At 47.1% G+C, this 22,166-nt stretch overlaps 1 protein-coding gene across 2 annotated transcripts in view; it reads right to left on the reverse strand.

Annotated features, from left to right (window-relative positions):
• The window catches only part of LOC144098720 (uncharacterized), a 621,279-nt gene that overhangs the window by 585,697 nt on the left and 13,416 nt on the right, over positions 1-22,166 (reverse strand). The window lies entirely within an intron of this gene.

A 22,166-nucleotide genomic window follows, 5' to 3' on the forward strand; every position in this document is an offset into this window, starting at 1 on the left:
CTGTCAACTGAGGTGTAAGCGTGCATCGCGAACAAAACAAAAGAAAACAGAAAAGCAGAAAAGAAATCAGAGCAGGCGGTCGCAAATCCACCAATGACATGATCATCAGCCAACGCAGGACAGAGGCCTCTCCCGCAAGTCCCCAATTAACCCCGCCCTGCTCAAGCTGTGTCTTCCTTATCCCAGCAAACTTCCTAATCTCGTCCATTCACACGACTCTTCGACGCCCCCTGCTTCGTTTGTATTAGCTAGAAATCTTCTCCGTTACGCTAAGGGATCGTCGGTTAGCTGCTCCCCACATAACATACCCTGCACGTGTCCATTAGCGAAGTAAATGTCCAAGCAAACCTTTCGGCACGCTCCAACGACGGGATTCGCGCGTACACACACCTTCCCCACACGTGGGGCACAACACTCTCTCGTCGAAGGGGTCGTGCTATCGTGGCGCGCCGCTCTTCGAACAAACAGAGAGGCCCGTAACTGTCACGCACGCGGGGCCGTCATAACGGCAGACAGGCACCCCCGTCCATCAGGTTTCGCCGCCCGCATTTCTCGACATCATCGCTGGCGGAAGTGGCTGCCCAACGTCGGTCTCCACCTGGCCCCGCGGGCAGCAGCGGAGGCGATAGTCGAGGCGTCACGGCCGCGTTAGCTCCTAACAAAGGGAACGTCTGAGCGTTGCTTCTCCACCGAGCGATCCTTTTCAACTCTCTTTAAAAGCCCCGTCTGCATCTCGATGCCCCCAGGCGAAGACCCATCAACCACGCGATTAAGTTCGAGCCAAGCTTCGCCGGTGTTGTGGGCTCGAATGCGGAAATGAAGCCGCCGAGACCTAGACTTCTCTTTTTATTAATAAAATTGGGGCATCTTCATTTTGAACTTTTGATACGCCTACTTAACGAGCGAGGTATAATCGAAGGGTTTCGTTAACCCTTCAAACAAGGTTGGTATGCGTACCTTGTCTTTAGGCTGTGAAAAAGGCGTCGGCTTACAAGACGAAGACTAGAATGCGGCTTTTCCGTTGTGGCATTTCTTTGTGTGCTGTCCCATAGAATATGTTTGCCTAGCAACATGGTTCTATCTATATTCGCAATGCTGTACGGAAGTGCAATGTTTTTTACCGCATGCAAAACTGTTTCACAGATTGATTTATGTCCATGCAACGTCATGCAACGCAGCACCTGTACCGTATTTGCATAATGTACGAGCGCAACGCCGCTGTAACGTCATAAGGAAGTGCGAAACCCATCTACGGCGTATCACAAAAGCGTCCCGGTCTCGAGCTGTGAAAGCTACAGCAGCGAGATTAAGCGTGTGGCGCGGAGTCAACTCGACTGCGTCACCCTGCTTGGGACCAGGCACTTATGTCAGCTAGAGTTGAAAAAACAAAGAGACGCTGTGAAAATCGACAGTCTAGAAAATATCCAACTATAAAGTTGAAAAGAATGCCAAGTTCCTGAACGAGCTGTCATTATTCGCAGGAAGATCGCAGTCGTAAACAAAGCCAGCTGCTCCTCCAGAATTTATCTCCCTACGGGTAATTACAACGTGGCGAGACAAAAGGGAAATAAATACGCGGACGCACAGCAAGACTTGTTGCTCGAATACTTTCCCACGCCGTTCGACTCACAGCCGTCCTGTGTGCAAAAATACCTAGATTTTTTTTTGTTTCTGCAGTCATGAATAAGTGACTGCAAGGAACTAACCATACCCCACGCTCTAACTAAACAAGTGAACCCACGGTAAGGCATAAATGAGCAACGTGAATCCAATGGGGCATTATCAAGAGCATCCGTGCCCCTGCGAATATGTTTCCCTTGGTTTCCCTGGCGACAATATTCTTAAGCAAGACGCGACCACAGGCGTTTCTGTATCGAAATTCTATGTCGGCGACTCGGCTTTTTTTGCTAGGAAGTGACTCATCAAATATCGCTGAAAATAAAAATAAAAGAAAACGTTTTCGGCGAACGTAACACTACATGTTCAAAGCGAAACTACCGCAGTCTGGTTTCTTATACTTTTTTTTTTTCGGCAGGAGCAGAACAGCTTCAGCTGAGGCGACCAGATCCGACAGGCGACCCGATCGCCCTTGGCATTCTCAAACCACGCAAACCCCGCTGACCGACCGACCGACCGACCACTGGCGTGGCACTCCCCGTCGTTTGTCCGTAGACCTCCCTCCCGCCTCCCTCACCCTTTCGCCCAGATAGGCGGGCAGGCCGAACGCGCCAACATAACTGACGACTCGGAAGCCGCGACCAGTCGAATGTCAATATACCGCGCGGTAAAAACCGAACGAACCGGCGTCGCTGCGGGGCGAGCAATTCGAGATCGATAGAGCAGCCGGGGCTGCTCTTTCTGCCGCATGCAGCGGCAGTAAAGCCGCCGAAACCGTCCCGAGGCACGCGGCGCGATAAACAAAACACGCCGAACGGGGTAAGGCGGAGAGCGACGGCGGCATTCGGCGGGGAATAAAATGGGTACGCCTGCTTGGAATCGCTCGGGCTTTGGCGCGCTTTTTTCGCTGAAGTGCAGCCGATCTCTGTTTAATGCTCTTTTTTTCTGGTGTTCTTTTCTTCCCCTCGTGACCTCGTCCGAATGGAGATAAATTGAGAAAGTACGCGCGCAAGTCGATGGAACGAAAGAAAGAGTGAGCGGGTTTGGAAAGCAATGGGAGGCGAAAAGGTTTTGCGAAGGCAGGAATGGGAAGAAAGAAAGACAGAAGGAAAGAACGCAACGTTTGCTGCATCAACTTTTTTTTTATGCATGAGGAATGCGATTCACGCTCCGACCCAATAAATAAGCAATTTATTGATAACTGGGTCTTATTACTATAGCAACGCAATGACGCGCCAGATTTCGAGCAACCAAATGCCGCGCTCATAAGCTACACTCTGTTATACTGTGATAACAGGTTGCTCAACCACTTGGTGAGTTTTCTTTCTATTTCACGCCTACGCTCCGCGTATCTGACCAGCCTGTGGGGTGATATTATGGGAAACTGTGTTAAAAACCAAGCCCTGCCCTTTGGGAAATAGGCAACGCGATGTGTTGATGTTGTGAGATACTATGGGCCCAGTTTATAAAGAAGCTCGGTTAGTCGAAATTTTTCTTGAGCCTCATCATCACACCTGTTTTATTTCCATCGTGCGATACATGTACACACATAGATATCGATATCACAAGAATAGGTCCCGAAGTAAACACTGTCCGTGGGACCTTCAATACGAAAATGCATAAGCTTAGTATTTACTTACAAGGCAGTTAAACTACAGAGGAGTAATCAGAAATGCAAACCCGGAAACATAATACAATGCTAACCTGTCACTGCAATGATCGTTATAGATTAAAGTTTCGTCAAGCTATGAAGCGATCTTTACTATTTTTTTCATATGTCAACCTTGAGCAGTTTCAACACTTTTCGCTTGCGGAACACTGGTTCCGGCCTAGCAACTGCATACATACTAATTTATTCACGAAGTGAGGTCTGATGTAGTTAGCTATAAGACCGCCAGGTACTTTAAGTTAACTTGGCAACGGCATGCCATTTAAAAGAGCACACGTGACGAAACCAAATCAGCTTCAAGTGCTCTCTCTGACTAATCCAGTAATAATAATAATAATAATAATAATAATAATAATAATAATAATAATAATAATAATAATAATAATAATAATAATAATAATAATAATAATAATAATAATAATAATAATGATAATAATGATAATAATAATAATAATAATAATAATAATAATAATAATAATAATAATAATGATAATAATGATAATAATAATAATAATAATAATAATAATAATAATAATAATAATAATAATAATAATAATAATAATAATAATAATAATAATAATTGGTTTTTGGGGGAAAGGAAGTGGCGCAGTATCTGTCTCACATATCGGCTGACACCTGAACCGCGCCGCAAGGGAAGGGATAAAGGAGGAGCTGAAAGAAGAAATGAAGAAAGAGGTGCCGTAGTGGAGGGCTCCGGAATAATTTCGACCACCTGGGTATCTTTAACGTGCACTGACATCGCACAGCACACGGGCGCCTTAGCGTTTTTCCTCCATAAAAACGCAGTCGCCGCGGTCGGGTTCGAAGCCGGGAACTACGGATCAGTAGTCGAGCGCCCTAACCACTGAGCCACCGCGGCGGGCCTAATCCAGTAATACACTTTCGTATTCAGTATAACCAAGGTTGACACAAAGAGCGCGGTTTTCCAAGACTTCCTCTTTTCCTCTTCGATCTGTCCTTCCATTCCGAGGATTTCCATTTGCACCTCACGTACCTCGGACAGACGGCGTTGCCAAGACGTGTGAAACAAATTACCCAGGAAATGCACGCCTCCGAACACAAGTCCGAAGTCAGATCTGCAAGGTCGTCGTTAGAAGCGGCAGTGTGGGCTTCACTGTACGCACACCTAAAGCTCGATTTACATGCAGTAACTCAGATTAGGAGAACACGCCCTGTGCGCGACGCTAAAAATAAGAGAAAAATTTAAAACAAAACGAGTGAACAAAATTTTAATCCGCCCGTCGGCCGAGCTCAAAAGCGACATTACTTTTCGGAAAGCGCGGGAAACCGCTTTGAAGCGCGTTTTGGCGCTCCATAGAGTCGGAGCAAAGTCAAACCGCGCGGGAAAGTATATAAGAACAAATTGTTCTTAACAAATTCAAGCAGATCGCTCGCGAGATATATGGTCCACGAAACGTACACACCTTCTTCCTCCAGGGACAACGCCAGCTGCCGCAGCAGCAGCACTGACCCCTTGAGCGAAAACTGGCTGTGAGGGGCGTACTCATTTCTCGTGCAAAGCAAAAAACGCACTAAAAGGCGCGCGGCTATATCGTGGAGGTACTGATTTATGAGCAGCTTTTATCGCCTTTACTTAATCTGTTCCGGCGCACTGCGGCGCCGTAGTATTTGAGCTTTCTGGTCAGGAACGGCCTTATACTTTGCGGCTCTCCCATTTTATCTTTTATCTGTTTTCCATCAATAATACTGCGGCTGAAAAGAGTTTACAAGGCACCGCAGCCCGGGGACAGCCTATAGCAACCATTAGGTGTCGTGATTAGGAATTAAGAAAGCATAAAGAATGAAAGTGTAAAGAAGAATTAAAAATTATATATTGGTTATGGCGAGATTTGAAGGCATATGATAGGGTGATTGCTGTTGGAGCAGGAAAGGCTAACTGTGCATCACTGGGAGACGACTTTACGGTTCGGTGTACTGCAGACTTGCCTTGGCTGATAATAATTGGAAAGATAATGCAGACGGTGATGTCCGTCTTTGGAAATGTGGTTGTTGACATTGCTCTACTAAGCAAGTCATTACATGTGATAGAATGGAAGCAGGAGAAGGCTAGGTTTTCGAGCTAAGAGCTAAATCAGAAAAAAAAATCAACTGACGTGAACCGTTTGACATGAAATCAGTGCGTTCATGGATGTCAATTCTGTAATTCGGTTCTACATATCAGGGATTCCTATCCGAATACCGGACCGGACTTTAAAGGAAGCTGACTCGCTTGAAAAGAGTGGAAATGTGGAGGTACAATTCATCACGCCGATCAGACATTATCTTCAGTTAGACCATATTTATTTCAGACAATATGCTCAATCACACCTGAAGCGCCTCAGAAACAGCAAAGTTTTTGTTAAGACAACCGTATCTTGTGCGATGAAACATTCAATAGCTATTTCCAAATAAATGATTCTATTTACATGTTTTCTCTGTTATCAATATAGCCCACAAAGAAAAAGTAAACAAACAAGAAATTAAAGCCATTATCCTCTGACATGAATGCCGCATTTTCATATGCCACATAGGTTGCGATGTTAAAACGGCCAAAATTTTGCTTTAGCAGAGCGCTGTTCAAGCTATTTACAACACTACGTTCGGCGGTAGCTTAAGCTAACAGTATGCCAACGGGTTGGCGCAGACGTAACTGAGCGCACCTCTCACAGTGGTCACAATCTCGTCACTGTCCCGTGGTTCGTGTTCGCTATACGAAAGTGAAGTATGTTTAAGTAACAAGGAAACGTCTATGGAAATTGACTCTGGAGCGATGAATGGTTATCGAGTTAATTATCACGTCTTCTTTAATGATTCCGAATAAAAACATTAAAAATGCTCCTGTCAATTCCTGATGACCTTCGTTAAAGCTAAGTTACTCCAGAAAAACAAAGTGCCGGGAGAGATGGTGCATGCGCTCAGCACGAAAGGCATCAAGAAATCGGCACAACAGAGAAGACCCCAGGCTATGCTACAGTGTCGTCTCCTCTACCTCGCTCCGTTTTCTTTACGCCTCTCTCGTTGAGAAAGCTGAGTTTGTTTTGTCTACGCACTGCGCACAGTTTTTTTTTTTTTGCTGTTCTTCTTACCCTGGACTAGCAAACCGTGTATAACTTCCGTTGGAAGAATGTATGCACAAGCTGGTGGGTCTCACGCAACGCGAGAGACCGAGCCTTGAAACGCGGCTCGAGATCGCCGTCCTGGCTCGCTGGGAAGAGTTGAATGTAAATAGTCTCAGTGACGGGCGTTTCTCGAGACGTGCAGCTTGGCAAGCGGATGCGATTCTGTAAGAAGAGTAAGTGCGTCGCGGCCGCCAAAACAAGGCTAGCGCAGCACGTTCTCGAGCATCGCGAGCAGCAACAGGTTGCTTGAAGCATCGAGACAGGGACCGCGTATACCTCGGCCGGCAGGAAGGAATGCGTGTCCGCAAGCACGCGGGAGCGATGCGAGTCCATGCAACAGCGCCGTCAGCGTGGGTGTTGTCGTGTCTCCTCGGGCGCCAAGTTTAGACTTTCCTCTAAAGAAGGACTCCTCGCCAGGTTGGTAACGAGCCAAGACCACCACCTGGTCGTACGTAGCACCGTTAAGTCTCGAGACGGCACCAGAGTGAGAGGTTTAATAATAATAATAATAATTGGTTTTGGGGGAAAGGAAATGGGGCAGTATCTGTCTCATATATCGTTGGACACCTGAACCGCGCCGTAAGGGAAGGGATAAAGGAGGGAGTGAAAGAAGAAAGGAAGAAGAGGTGCCGTAGTGGAGGGCTCCGGAAAAATTTCGACCACCTGGGGATCTTTAACGTGCACTGACATCGCACAGTAAACGGGCGCCTTACCGTTTTTCCTCCATAAAAACGCAGCCGCCGACCGCGGCGGCTGCGTTTTTATAGAGGAAGGTTTCGAAAGCCGTTTTGGTGCTTTCACCGATAAAGCGCTATTGTGATGCAAAAATTTAAAGAAGTGGTAGGGTTTTACCGTAGTTAAACAGAGAAGACGTGCGAAAGCATGTGTTTAGCCTGGCATGGCTCATGGTGTTGGTTTGCTGGGTAGTCTGCACGTCTGACGACGATATTAGTTCAATAGTAGTATTAGTTGGTGAAGACGACGATGTGCACTTCACAGCGCCGGAATTTGTTGTATTTTAACACGGGCGTGATCGTCTGTGGCGATAGCATAGTGTTCTCGTGCAGTGGTCAACGAAGCTGTTCTGTTCGCGCTGCCGCGTGTTCGAATCCCAGTCGCGGAAGTATTTATTTACGGTGTCGCCAAGGTAGCCGTCAAGATGAAGCTTCACGCAAACTCGGTGAACCGGTTTGACATCGTGAAGTAGTGCTTTCGTACTACAGTGGATATCTATTCCAAAGCGTTAAGCAAGGAGGTCAACGCAAGGGTCATTGCTTTTCGCCGCTGGCGTGCATTGCTAATGTTTGTTTTTTGTTGAGGCACGAGCTGTCGCAATAAATAGCGCTGTTTAGCGGTTTTCCTCATAGCATTATAGCATCCAATAGCTATCGTCCAGCTCAAATTTCAGAAATATAAAAAAGTGAGTTCAGAAATCTCCTCAAATGAAGGCCTGTCTTTATTTCACAGACAAATAAAGTTCCGAAAAAACCTACAGGCATTACGAAAGCATAAACGAAAACATTTTCTTTGCCTATTTGCATTAAGCGAAATGACTGCACAAGACGGAAATGTTGCACGTATTTTCAGTTTTTCTGCGTATGCACGCAGTGTATAGAAAAGGAACACGCACATATAAAACGTGTCCAAACTGCACCTGTTTCATTTCAGAGACATATGAAACAAACGGACGCCACATAGTGTGAAATACTCGAGACAGCCTTTTCTGCATGGCAAAAAAACAAAGCTTAATGGAAGGCGCATGCCTGGTGCAATGCTCGGCTAGCACTTGGAAGTGGAACGCTGTACTGGTCACACTAACGTGCACCGATGGTTTTACATAAGGTCTGTTTCATAAAAAGCAAACCAGCTCTGTCGGTGTATCTCACTTTTAAGGCAATCAGTAATTACTTGCATGCACGCCTCCACACATGTTCATACCGCACGTACTACTGCGTTCCAAAAAGTTCATGCTGAGTATTATTATTAAATTTTTTTCACCCGTGTAGTAGTACACCTGTGACCTCCCTCGAGTTTTTAATCTCTGCGATATGTGGAGTATCACCGTCCCAACCTGCCACGACTTTTTGCTCCCAACGGCCACCAAAGGGTTCATAGACGGCTCAAAAGCAAGCCATAAATGGCCCGAAGACTTTTCACCAAGGCTGTAGAAACGAAACTTGGCAACACAAGGCTGAGAAGCACTACGCTAGCTCCCTCCGCGGTAACCTTCATGGCTACTTTCTTTAGACTCTAGACACCGGCGTATCTTGAGCATTTTGGCAGTGGTGACGACACCCTAGCTCGAACAACGCAAGCGCCGCCCAGGGCATCGCGGGTAATTCCCTCATTAGCCAAAGCGCCACGTAATTACGGGGCGACGGGTAGAGCCCTGTCCCGTGGGAAAATCGAAATGCAGCTGGCGCGGTAATTAAGTGAGCTTTCATTAGTCCTCACAACGCTGGAACCAATGCTCGACAGCACAGAAAGGTAGGAGGCGTTGAAAAGAACAGCGCAGATTGTCGGTCGCTATTAATGCGAAAGCACTATGTTGCTCATCAGTAACGAAACTCGGCGTTGTCGAAGTTGACCGGCAGCACTGGTCCCAAAAATCCCAGATGACGCCACCGTGGTATGAAACAAAACTAATATTTCTTCCGAAGGTGCGGGGAATTCGACCCAGGATATTTAAGTTTCGAGGCGAGCACGCAGTCCATAGGCCACTAAACCACATTGCTTCTTGGAGAACAAAGCTGAACCTAGCGTATGCGTTGCCATATCACTGTATGCTAATGAGTATGTGTGTTATTAGAAAGGACGGGAAAAGATAAAACAAATAAGAAATAAAAAAGAACGGCAAATAAAAAAAATGCTTTTGCATTCAAAGCACGTAAGTTGTCTAAAGAGCCCTCCGTAATTTTTCTTTTTCGTCCGCTTGACCAACTACGGCTGTTTCTGAAGCCAAAAAAAAAAAGGCCCACAGGCGAATACTATCGATGAAAAATCAACGCATTTCCTCTACTTTGTTCGTCCTTGCTTCTTTGTTAGAGCTGCTGCCTTCAGTATACGCTCGCGGAAAACTGGCAAACCGGCAAGCCTCAGCGCCAGCCTTCGCCGCATCTAAGAACGAAACACGCTGTCGCATTGTTTCGAGTCCTCCGGAAGAGACGCGTGAGTCGAACCGATTCCCCCAGTAGACATAGGCGCACATTTTCTTTTATTTATTTATTCGCGAAATTTCGTCCGCACAGGTCCTCGACAGCTTCGTCCCTCGGGCATCCGCCCCGCGCACGCGCCCACAATCAAGCCAGCTGGGCCGCCGCGACGTTCGCGCGCTGAGCAAGCAAGTGGCGGTGGCCCAAGCGACGCAGCGAGCGTGACTGCACGGTTGCCGAAAAGGACTCGACGCCGGCGCAATCGACGCACGGCGCGCTAAGCGTGGGAACTATCCTGCGCTCGTTGGCGGCTCCCCACGGAGCCGGTATCACGCCGGAATATTTTTCTTCTTTCATTCTTTCCTCGCACGTTCTTCCCTTCTTGCGCGCTGTCTTTTGTTTCATCTTTCATCCGTGTCTCAACGCCGGCTCACTCATGCTCTGCTGTTGCGAGAGCGAAGGAAAGAAAGAGAGAGAAAAAGACTGCTGCTTTAAGCGTAGTGTAAGAGGCATGCAGGTGCTTGTATATTTTCCGGCTTCACCCGTAACTGGTTACGGGGCGCCACACTTACGCCTATATGCGGGTACCGCTGCTCAGAGATTCAGACCTAATTCGCTTCCTCGCTCACTCTATTCTTCTTTCTTTGCTTTTTCTTCCCTTCCTCGCCTTGCGCCGGTAATGGAGTGTTGGAAGAAATAAAAGAACAATAGTGCCCGGTGCGAAACACAAGAGCGCATACGCATGCGGCGCGAGGCGGCGTCGTGAGATTGGCGTAACGAGTTGCGGAACTGAAGGAATTACGGTGCAAGCCGCCCTCACTTCCGTGAAAAAAAAAATGAAAAGAAGAGAGGAAGAAGGAAATCAGCCTCGTCCAGTGCATAATGACGTCTTCAAGGCGCAAGAATTAATTCTTTTTACGACAGTTTCCGTATTCCTCACCGGAACTAAACTTGTTTCACGGGTCGGCCATTACTGAAGCGCTAGAATAGAACCGAGGGGAAGAATATGATCGTGAAGGAAACTGCGAAGAGATTAGGCTTTGTTTCGTACTGATGCTTGCAAAGAAATGTCTGGTTACAGAGCGCTTTAGCAAAGCTCAGTTACGTATAGTGCCTTTGTTCCGTTCATCTCACTGTCCCACAGAAGATGCTGCGTCGCACGCGCACCTGTCATCAATTAAACGTAAAAACGCTTACGTCACGGCGCTATTACACGCTAAACATACTTGCTAAGGGTCTGTGCCAAATTCTTTTATTATTTAGGGCGATTTACTTCAAATTTCTGGTTTGTTAATGTGCATGAACACAGCACGTTTGCTTGCATGGGTTTGCTTGCGAGGCCTGCAGCGTTCCTCATTATGCGTCCTCAGCAACCGTAGTCACTCGAAAGAGGAATGGCTTCGCGTCCTCAATCCTCGCAAGCTTTATACTGCTAGATGTGCTAGGGAGCTCTGCTAAAGAGCTTGAAAGCAAACCCCTTGGCCTGTATACTTTTGACTCAGGCTGTACGTAGGAGGGGCATATTCGCCTCACTGATGTGCGAAGAGTTCGTGTTTAGTCTTTGTATGGACTGCGAACTGCGAAGTGCTTTTCATGGCGCGCTGCTGAAGCCCCTATCTCCTGTGCCCAGCTCAGTAACTCAGTTCAAAGGCACACGGCCCACTACATTGAAAAGACGATCAGCGACTTGACTAAGAAGAAAGTTTCTGCTTTGAGATCTGTTCCATTATGATCATTTATCTTCCTTCTCGCTTTTTTTGTTTACTAGGAAAGAAGCGTGATTTCACACCGCACACTAAGTTATCTGGATTGTGGTGTGACAGCACCTGTGCCTGTTCATTACCCTATCATGCACATATTGATCGAATATCCATCGTTAGTGCTTTAGCTTTATTCGCCGGCTAAACGCTCACACTCCTCCCAGTTCGCAGTCTGGAACCTCTTGAGTTGGGTTGCTGTGGAAACTAATTCTTTACATACATGCCCTAGCATACTTCAACCTAGAAGCTCCGAACTGAAAGTGCTTAGTTATAAGGATCGTAAGCGCATAACGAGTTTTAAAACCACTCAAACTCGGTTACATGCACCTATGCATACCGCGTATTCCATTTAACGTGCATCGAGGTTATAAAATATTCTCGCCCGTTTCGGGACAGCGATGCTATCATACCTGTGAGCACCGGGGGCTATTCTCATTTGTCAGCTCTGCATTTTCTTAGTAGTAAGCAATGTAAATTTGAAACATGGAAATATAACAGAAGTTTCAGTGAAAAAAGCAGGTAAGTGTGAACAGAAGCATCAAATACCACAACCTTCGAACACGTAGCTTCCTTCAGAACGTTTATTACGCACCTTGAATCTAATTTGGCTCCATTCATAACTTGTACCCCGCGTTCAGCCCATTCTTATCTAACGATCCAGTTGATTAATGGACAGAAATGCGTCAGGCGACACGCAACAAAACTGCTTATTCGCTTAAAATGTTTAAAAACCTCAAATTAGACAAAACACCGTTTACGCATACGGCAAGGCCGCGACTAACGATGACTCACACGATGCCTTCATGCCTCGGGAGGCAGCTCAAACAAAGGGCAGCCTTGACTCCTCGACCCCAAGACACTTAGGCACGGTTTTCGAACTCGCAGCCATACACTATAAACAGCTCTGGCGCTGGCGCCGCATGCACGCAGAATGCTCAAGCACCGCCAACGCCAACGCCACCGACATCTGCGAACAGAGGTGGGCGCACGACTAGGGCAAGACGGCACAAAGAGTCCTCTCTGAAAGGCGAAGAATCTGTAACGACTGGCTCGGGCAACTCCGTGGGGCCGTGGGTGTCGCGTGGTGGCGGTGGCCTTCGCGTCGCAGTTTGGTTTCGATGAGCTGCCCCGACCCGCCTCGGTGGCTCAGTGGTTACGGCGTTCGGCCACTGAACCGAAGTACCCGGGTTCGAACCCGACCGCGGCGGCGGTGTTTCGATGGAGGCGAAACGCTAAGGCGCCCGTGTGCTGTGCGATGTCAGTGCACGTTAAAGATCCCCAGGTGGTCAAAATTACTCCGGAGGCCTCCACTACGGTAACTCTTTCTTCCTTTCTTCTCTCAGTCCCTCCTTTATCCCTTACCTTAGGGCGCGGTTCGGGTGTCCGCCGAGATGTGAGACAGATACTGCGCCATTTCCTTTCCCCCTAAAAAAACCAATTCTCATGAGCTGTTCCGCGAAGAGTCGTCCGCAGTGCTGACGTAACCATTCAGATATCACTTACAGCATCGGTACATCTAAAATATAAGCGATATGCAACGCCCCAAATAGAACGAAAGACGTGGGACTGCAGAATAAGAGCAGTACAGAACAAAGCTCACTTAACAAAACACGTTGTGGGGCTAGTTGGTGAAGCATAGTTTCTCGAAGTTCTTTATAGCGCTACAAAAAACAAGGACACAGGAAGAAGCGCCCGTCCTGTGTACTTCTTCCTGTGTCCTTGTTTTTTTGTAGCGCTATAAAGAACTTCGAGAAACTATACAGAACAAAGCGCTGACCCCAACTGAAATTTTAGTACTGTCATTTCGCTTATACGGTGCAAGATGCACACGCTTATGATTTATCAACGTTTTCGGTATCGCATCTTAACATGGGTACAGATTAGGTGTTGGCGGTTTCCCATGGCTGTAGGCTCTAAGTACCGCAGCACCAATTCGTTCCATGGCACTCTGCGCCATCAATCGACGAGGCCATGACCACAGCATGGTCGGGCAGTGCTGGAGTGCCCTGCAAAGAGCTGCACTACATAAGATTTCCGGATAACTTCATGGACTATGCAGAAAGCAGATAAGAGACGGTATCTTAGGGTGACCGAGTGGATTCCGACAGAAAGTAAACATAGCAGAAAGAGGAAGAAGATCAAGTGGGCAGAGGAGATTAGGAACTTTACGGAAAACACGGCTGGCGAGGGACGGCGATAATCGGGTTGAGAGGGAGATACTGTTGTCCTGCGGTATAATTGGTATAGTGATAATGGTAATAATGATATGAGATCGGGCTAGCATACGCACACCGCGTTCCCGTGACTTGCCCGGACATTCGGAAAGTGATCTATGTGCTCGGCTTCGTAGTTCGTGATACATATTCACGAACGATACGCGAAAGAATTGGACCTCGCAAGCAGAGTGTCGTCAGTTTCTTTCACACCTCGCTAGCTTCTCGCGCTGTTGGTGCCACGAATGCGTACAAATTCCCCCAGCTTTCCGTCCTTTTAGCGTTCAGTCTTCGCGATACAGCGTGCATCAGTTCCACGGCTATGTCAGAGCAGAGACGTCATTTCCGCATTCGACTAGAGTTCAACAGAAACGGAAGCGAGAGATGATGAAAAGAAAAAAAAATAGAAACAAGTGGGACACTCAGCGACCTCGAAAATAGCGTGTTAAGGCGTCCCCGGCACATAGCTGTGCGCGTCTCGGGTGCGCGATATAGGGCGGAAAAAACAGCGTCAAGTTGGAAGGGTACGAGTAGTCGCCTACAACAAGGCGTGCCGAAAAGGCTCTCTGCTGCTCCTCCTCCTCCGTCGCCCGCCCTAACGACGCGTAGCGCACGCGCGGGGCAAGCAAAATGGGAAACGAGTCGCCTAAATGTGGCGACGATGCAAACGCTTTTGGGAAGCAGGAGATGGGCGGGCGGCAAAACGTCGTACGCCGCGTCAGCTCCTCGCTGTTGGAGTTGGTCGACTGCAGCGTCTTCGCTGCTCGGGGAATCGCAGTTCTAGTCGACCGAAGTGCGTGGTTCAAACTGAAATGCAAGCTTAATTTACTTTTTTTAATACAAAAGGATTACGCGCTGCATGCATTTCTATTAAACAAGAAAAAAAGTGGGCGAATTGGAGTGATTGAAAAATTAGTTCCATAGCTGATTACATAATAGTAATGCGCAGAAAATTCAGCCGTTTATCTTTTTTTCATACTCTCTACCACAGCAACACACCATTTGTAAGTTCACATCTTCTCCCGGCACCGCACACATCGGCTCGCGTAGACCATACGAAGAAGACTAAACCATTTTTTTTAAAGCGAAATTTATTGCCCCAGGGCATCAATGATGGGTGAAGGTGTGATGAATGATCTAAATGAATGGAAAAAAGTTAGCTGATTTGATGAAGTCCAGTAGAGAACGATGGTACGGTCCCTGCGTCCAGGCAATGTATGAAGAAGGGTTGCTTGCGTGGTGAAAGACCTGCTACCATCAGGTGCCGGATCCTTGTAGGCTTGAGAGCTGGGGAGTCCCACAGTAAGTGATGAATGTCGGCCTCAATGTCCTCGTGTTTACATATCGGACACCCTGGCCGAGGAAACAATTCTCGGTACTGAGGCCACTTCCGAGTGATGGCTGGTCTAAACCGCCGCGGTGGGTCAGTGGTTAGGGCGCTCGGCTACTAAACCCGTTTTCGCTCGGACAGAACGACACAAATACTCACCCTTGGTACTAGCTATTGAAGAGTGGAATTCGCTTCCTTCTAGCATTGCGGCTATCACTGGAACATCATCATTTCGAACAGCTCTTTGGTCATACTTAGAAAATTGCAATGTAGAATGATGTGCGTTTTTTTTCTTTCCTTTGCTTCAGTGTGTGCGTGTCGGCCATAACGTTCCATGAAATGTTAGATGCCATGTTTTGTAACTTCTGAAGGTGCGATTTTTGTTTTGTTTTGTGGGATTCGCTACATGTGCATTTTTTCAGTGCCTATTCCTAGCCATCCCCCCCTCTCCTAATAATTTGTACCTGACTTCTTGACTTGTTCATTTCTATCTTTACCCGTTTATATGCTGTGTTGTATATTTGTCAAGTTTTCTTTGATGAATCTCCCCCTATGTAATGCCCGCATTGGGATTTTAGGGTATTGAAATAAATATAAAATAAATATGCAGCGCAGAAAAGTGCGATACCGGAAGAAGGTGGCGTTTATTTCGCCACCGGCAGCGGATTAAGAGACAAGTGATAAAAGTTGCTCTATAGGTACTATCTGCAGTTTTCACCAGAAAACCACAGGTGGCCTTGTTGTAGACTGAAGATGATTTTCTTTGCAAGCCTAGCAATTACTTGCAGCGGTTTGAAAATTTCCCTGCGTGCTCTTACGGGGCCATAGTTGTTGGTGTTTTCTGAAGGCTGTACACATGGCTTTCGCCTAAGTATGATACAGTTCCGAGAACGGCGCTCGACCTGCCTGCATGTTTTAGCATTTCGAATTTGCTCGTGCTGTATATCCCACAATTATGTCTGCGATACACTCAGGCCTGAAACGCGAGGGAGATGTAGACTTTGGGCATACCAGAACAATCTAAATATTGCGAGAATGAATAACCCACCAACTGGATGCTGGGCCAGGCGGCGCTTTGCAGCTCGCACCCGGAACACCAGCTTTGTCTGGTGAACCAGACAAGAGCGGCGAAAGCGAATGGGCTGCTGGAATGAGGTCAAACTCGAATAACATCGATTTATTCTCTCCATTAAATGTTTTTCGCACACACGCATCTAGAATTATTGAGCGTTCAAACTAATGCCCTGTGTCGCATGGTGAACTAGACAATAATATGCACGTTTGCAAAACCCTGTAGCTTGGTCTGTAATGTGCCGCGTCACAAATATAGACTCATGGTTTACTGCTATGTGAACAGTATTGTGAACGCGAGGCTACGGCTGACGTTTGTTCATTCACTAATATGATGCATCCGCCTGGTCCACATTCACTTATGGCTTGACCAGACTTGCCATCATAGCGAAACCAGCCCCGTACTGCAGACACTACTGCCGACTCTCGGAAAGTATTTCGCTCATTCCTGAATAAACTGCCGTGTTGAAGATGGTTTGGTTTATGGTTTATGGGGGTTTAACGTCCCAAAGCGACTCATGCTATGAGGGACGCCGTAGTGAAGGGCTCCGGAAATTTTGACTACCTGGCGTTCTTTAACGTGCACTGACATCGCACAGCACACGGGCCTCTAGAATTTCGCCTCTATCGAAATTCGACCGCCGCGACCGGGATCGAACCCGCGTCTTTCGGGTCAGCAGCCAAGCGCCATAATCACTAAGACACCGCGGCGGCTATGCCTTGAAGAACTGCGGTAAGTGCTTGCACTGAAATAGTTTTTTCAGGCATGGCGTTCTTTGGCCAAAGTACCCTTGCGCCACTGAAAGTAAATCATCATCACCAAAGCCGTTCTATAATTGGTTTTGAAACTTCTGATTCGATACATTCTTTTTTTATCACCGAGCAATAACGATCCCGTTAGTTCACTTATTTTGTGTACCCGAGAACACATTTCACTACCGTTGCAACTAAATGCATTTTGTGGAACACAACGGAAAAAGTATCAGTGTGCACAACAGACTTCAGCACTGTCCCTCTTGGCAGAGGGCCCAGGTAGAGTGCCAAGATAAAACTGACATACAACACTCCTGAGAGTGCATTCTGAGTGCCGCTTCAATGGGAAACCAAGGCTGTCACTTAACGTGCGTCTCCTCCATTTGTACAATGACAGTAGAGAGTTACCTAGTGTACACGTCTACAAGACTTAAACTCTCGTTTAAAATCCTGCGTTACCCTAATTTCACACTGGAAGTAAGCAGCAGAAGCTAGAGGTTCACGACATGGCTTCATATGTCCCGGTAAACCCGGACCAGTGATGCTCCATTCGGGGAGTCTTCTCTTTACCAGACAGTTTGGAGGACAAGATATGGAGAAAAGGTAATTTTTACAGTTTTAGCAAATTTTAGAAGCCGACACTGCCGCACTTTTTCGAGAATGACAGAGTTTTCAAGTTTCTTCTGGGAAAAACAGCCTGAAGCGGGGATTTTTGGGTGCGATTGGGGGAATTTTGGGTTGTGGTATGCAACATATTACTGACCCGGACATTTCAAGGAAGATACGTCTCAGACAAAGAGGCAGATGGGCACCTCCTGCTGCAAAAGTGCGTGTAGTACATACGGCCACACACGCAATACGGTCACGGGCACCTACTCCGGCACCAGCACCAATATCCGCGTAGCACCAATATCCACCAATATCCACGTATTCGCTCTGTATAGCACCCGTGATTGCACCAAAGATCTAGATTCCAGTACCAAGCATACCCCCTAACGCCTGGGATCCATAGGACACTTAAGGGCGCGCGAGAAGCCTGTCGAATGACTGCTGGCTGACTGCGCGCAGAGGCGATTTTGCAATGGTGGTAATGGAAACGTCGAAGGTGGTTCCGACTTCGCAATGAGAGGAAACACAGAGAAGGCCAACGCTGTGTAGCAATAGGCTTCAACAGACTGGCCACTGGCCTTCCAATCCCCCCCTCCCTCCTCCTCTTTCGTCGCTGGCAGCGCCGGAGAGAAAGGGAAAAACGACCAGCAGTTTTAGGTCAAAGCCAAGCGGGGAGCGAAGCTCGTAGCATTGCACCAGAAAATGGCGTAGAATGCCGTGAAATGCATAGAAAGCCGGTGATAAGAATGTCATCTGCAGAACGATCCTTGATGGCTATATCCGATTCCATTAGGAGAGATCACAAAGTCTAAGTGCTCTGTTTATGCAGTCATCCATTAGTTCCTCATGAACAATGTACGGGAAAGTAAAGCAATAAGTAGAGATCACTCCGTCCCTCACTTGATATTAACTCTTTCCGAGCATGACTTGTGAGGTACAAGCCCAAAACAACGTGTTCTCATAGAGCCGCGATATCATCATCATCATCAGCCTTACTACACCCACTGCAGGGCAAAGGCCTCCCCCATGTCTCTCCAATTAACCCTATCCTTTGCCAGCTGCATGCACCCTTTGCCTGCAAACTTCTTAATCTCATCCGCCCACCTAACCTTCTGTCGCCCCCTGCGCCGCTTACTTTCTCTTGGAATCCACTCCGTTACCCTTAAGGACCAGCGGTTATCTTGCCTTCGCATTACATGCCCTGCCCAAGCCCATTTCTTTCTCTTGATTTGGACCAGGATGTCATTAACCCGTGTTTGTTCCCTCACCCACTCTGCCCGCTTCCGATCTCTTAACGTTACACCTATCATTTTTCTTTCCATGGCTCGCTGCGTTGTCCTTTTCTGCCAATTAATAATATTGAAGTGCACTGCATTTTCTTCCACGCTGTTCAGATGAACGACAGCGCCTTGCTTGAGCTGCTGTATTTATTCAATAATTCAGAAATGAACTCGACGAATTTCAATCGAACCGCCGTCTCCAATATACTGAGCAGCGCCGCAGCGAATAATGCCCCCTTCAAAAATCTCAACAAAAAGTCGACATAATGTAATCGACTATCCAGTATTGGCATTTTCTGTAAGGAGTGGCTCTGACAAAGCGGCAACAGTGGTCAAACTCGTGAAATTCGGCACTCTCCGACAGTTTACAAGAAGTCACTGCGAACTCAGGAAAAGGAAACCACGCAGAAATGTCATTGCGAGAACACCAAACTACGGACAGGAAGAAGGCGATAAAAAGAATGAGGAGAGAAAAGCAAAGAAAGGCGAAGAAAGACAACCCAAACGCGCGCGCTTAGAGCAGGAGAGGAGCAGGCAGCTCGCAGGTTTCTGTGTCACGACGACAACGGTGACTGCGCCGGGCGAAAGAAGCTACGGAGCAAGAAATAAGCGGCACTAATAGACAAAGAAAGGCCGGAGGACTTATCCTCCTTCTTTCCCGTTTCCACCAAAATGGAAACGGCGTAGGCAAAAAGAAAAAAGAAAAAGAATGCCAAAGAAAAAAAGAAACAAAAAACACGGCACGAAGGGTGGAAACAAATAAGGAAGAAGAAATGCGTGCCTTGCGCGGGCGACGGCGATGAAGAAGAAGATGAAGCCGAAGCCAAAGCCAGAGGAGCGTTACGTCACGAAACGAGACCCGCAACGTGTGTGTGTATATATATACATACACGCACATACACATAACGGTCGTTGTGCGCAGGCAAGGAGAAGCCGTTGCGCGCCCAAGCGAGCACTGCGTGACCTTTTCGTCGTATTCTCGGCATTGTTTCTTGCCTTCTCGCACTGTCGACGCTGCCCGGTCCCGCTTCGGCGCTGGAAAAAGCTACGCGTAACCATCCCAACAAGGAATCACAACCGGAGCAGCCATGGCGGGGGAGGGGGAGGGGTGGGGGGGGGGGGGGGTGTAGAGAGTATGCGTGCGCGTGCGCGCTTATCATACACGTAATTGCCCAAATTCAGTGCGTGTACCTTCCCGAAGCCGAGGCACGGAAACGAAGCCGTCGAAGGAGGGGACTGAGGGGAATAATAATAATAATAGTAACAATAATAATAAAAACCCAAGGCACCCGTGGTGGGAGGTCCCTTTAAAAAGAAGAAGAATAAAGTTCCGGGTTTCCGCACTGAGGATAACGAGAACGGAGATAGTTCTTTAATATTCCCCGGCCACCCGGTCACAACGGGCCCACAAAAGACGACTCGGAGAAAACGAAGAAGAATAAAAAAAAAAGAAATGCGTGGGGCCGTGTTAGATTCTCATTTCCTTTTTAGCGGGCCCGGAGAAATCACAAAGAACGCAAAGAACTAAATGATAAAAAAACCCACCGAGGTGCTTTGTTCGTTGGATAAGGAAAATTTAGTCAGGATGCTCACTCAGATGCGCGCGAAATGGTGTGACCCGAAGCGCGTAGTTATTTATGGACGCACGAGGATGAATATTACGCAGCATGCCGAGAATCCATAAATAAATGCCACGATTTGGTCGCCTGGTTACGTGAAATAAAGGCTGTCCATAGCCAAAGCATCACATCAGCAAACTTTTATTATTCAGAAAAAAAAAATATGCGAATTTATTTGGAGTAAGAGGAAGCGTAAGTGGAAGATACGGACAAGAACACAGTTAACGTCTAAAAATCAAAATAGCAAACTGCCTTTAACGCATGAGGGTCTGCTCTTGAATCCACAATGCGCTATTTAACCACGTTGTTTTGGCCGTTGTCTATTAAAAAAAAATGTCATAGCTGTGACGATCTATCATAACCAGCAATATTTTCTGGACGGAAAAGAAACAGAGACCGTTAAGACAAAAAAAAGAGGAAAAAAACTAATAAACTATCGAAGAAAATTTATGTCGAGATGACATGCCCTTCACGATTGAGTGCGCGAGGCAATATTGAATGAATGGTGTACAAGGAAGATGTGTACGTACAGGCAGCGGTTCCGATGTATGCCACACGTTCGTAAACAAGGCCTCTTAGTGGACCTTGCAGGCGTAGGCAAACAGTGACCAGCGAGCGTGAAGCGCTGGCAAACATGCCATGACGAGACAATTACAGGTGGTTCCTCGTGGTCGAAGCGGACGCTAGCAGTGGATATAACAATGTGCGCAACTGCGGCCAAGTGGGAAAACATTAGGTGACCTTAATTTCTTAGTCTATCCAAGCGTACATGCAGTTTGATAACTGGTTATGCGCTGACAAGAAATCAGACAAAAGGTAACATGTTTGTCAACGATTCGCACTGGGCGCTAAATTTCTTTTCGTGACATAAATAACAGACCCGCCGCGGTATCTGAGTGGTTAAGGCGCTCGGCTACTGATTCGGGGTTCCCGGGTTCGAACCCGACCGCGGCGGCTGCGTTTCGATGGAGGCGAAACGCTAAGGCGCCCCTGTGCAATGCGATGTCAGTGCACGTTAAAGATCCCCAGGTGGTCGAAATTATTCCGGAGCCCTCCACTACGGAACCTCTCTCTTCCTTTCTTCTTTCACTCTCTCCTTTATCCCTTCCCTTACGGCGCGGTTCAGGTGTCCGCCGATATACAAGACAGATACTGCGCCATCTCCTTTCCTCAAAAACTAATTATTATTATTACATAAATAACACACTGCCTGCCATTGTCATTTTATGGCGCCCTTCAACGAGTAGGGTTGCCAAAATCACGCTCATACCCGTGTTTTGCATTCCATCGCAACGGCCGATGTCAACTGTTCTTATTCACGCATTGACAATTTTCACATGACACGTGTCTGTATTCATTCGGAACCTCTGCAACACTACATCGCTGCAGAAAAGCGCGCGCGTTACTGCAGAAGCATAACATTTTCACTTTCGGAACAAGGCTCCGCAAAGCACTTGAGCGGATCTAGAGAACCCAAAAGTTTTCATGATGCACGTTATACAAAGTGTGCCTAGCTTCTAGCACGCGGGACTGGAATTCGCCTAGGGCACCGTCAGAACGATTGCAGTGTGGAATACATCGTTACCTTCCATTATGTCATTAGTAGTTCGATGGTTAAGGTTGAGGTTCAAAAGTAAAAGAGCATCTCTTATATCGTTCAGATGAACCATTCATTCATTCATTCATTCATTCATTCATTCATTCATTCATTCATTCATTCATTCATTCATTCATTCATTCATTCATTCATTCATTCATTTATTCATTCATTCAATATTTACTAAATATACAAATATACGTGTTATACTAATCAAGGCACTTAAATATCGGTCAGCGCCTGTTTGCGTTATTTGCAAAAGAGACTGGAAAGTGAAAGTTCGAAAATCGATCTTGCCTGAGCTCATTATGCGCAAATGCCCAGAGCGTGGCATTGCTTCGAGGGCAGCCAGGCGT

The sequence above is a fragment of the Amblyomma americanum genome, chromosome 7 (assembly GCF_052857255.1).
Source record: "Amblyomma americanum isolate KBUSLIRL-KWMA chromosome 7, ASM5285725v1, whole genome shotgun sequence".
Classification (NCBI taxonomy): domain Eukaryota; kingdom Metazoa; phylum Arthropoda; class Arachnida; order Ixodida; family Ixodidae; genus Amblyomma; species Amblyomma americanum.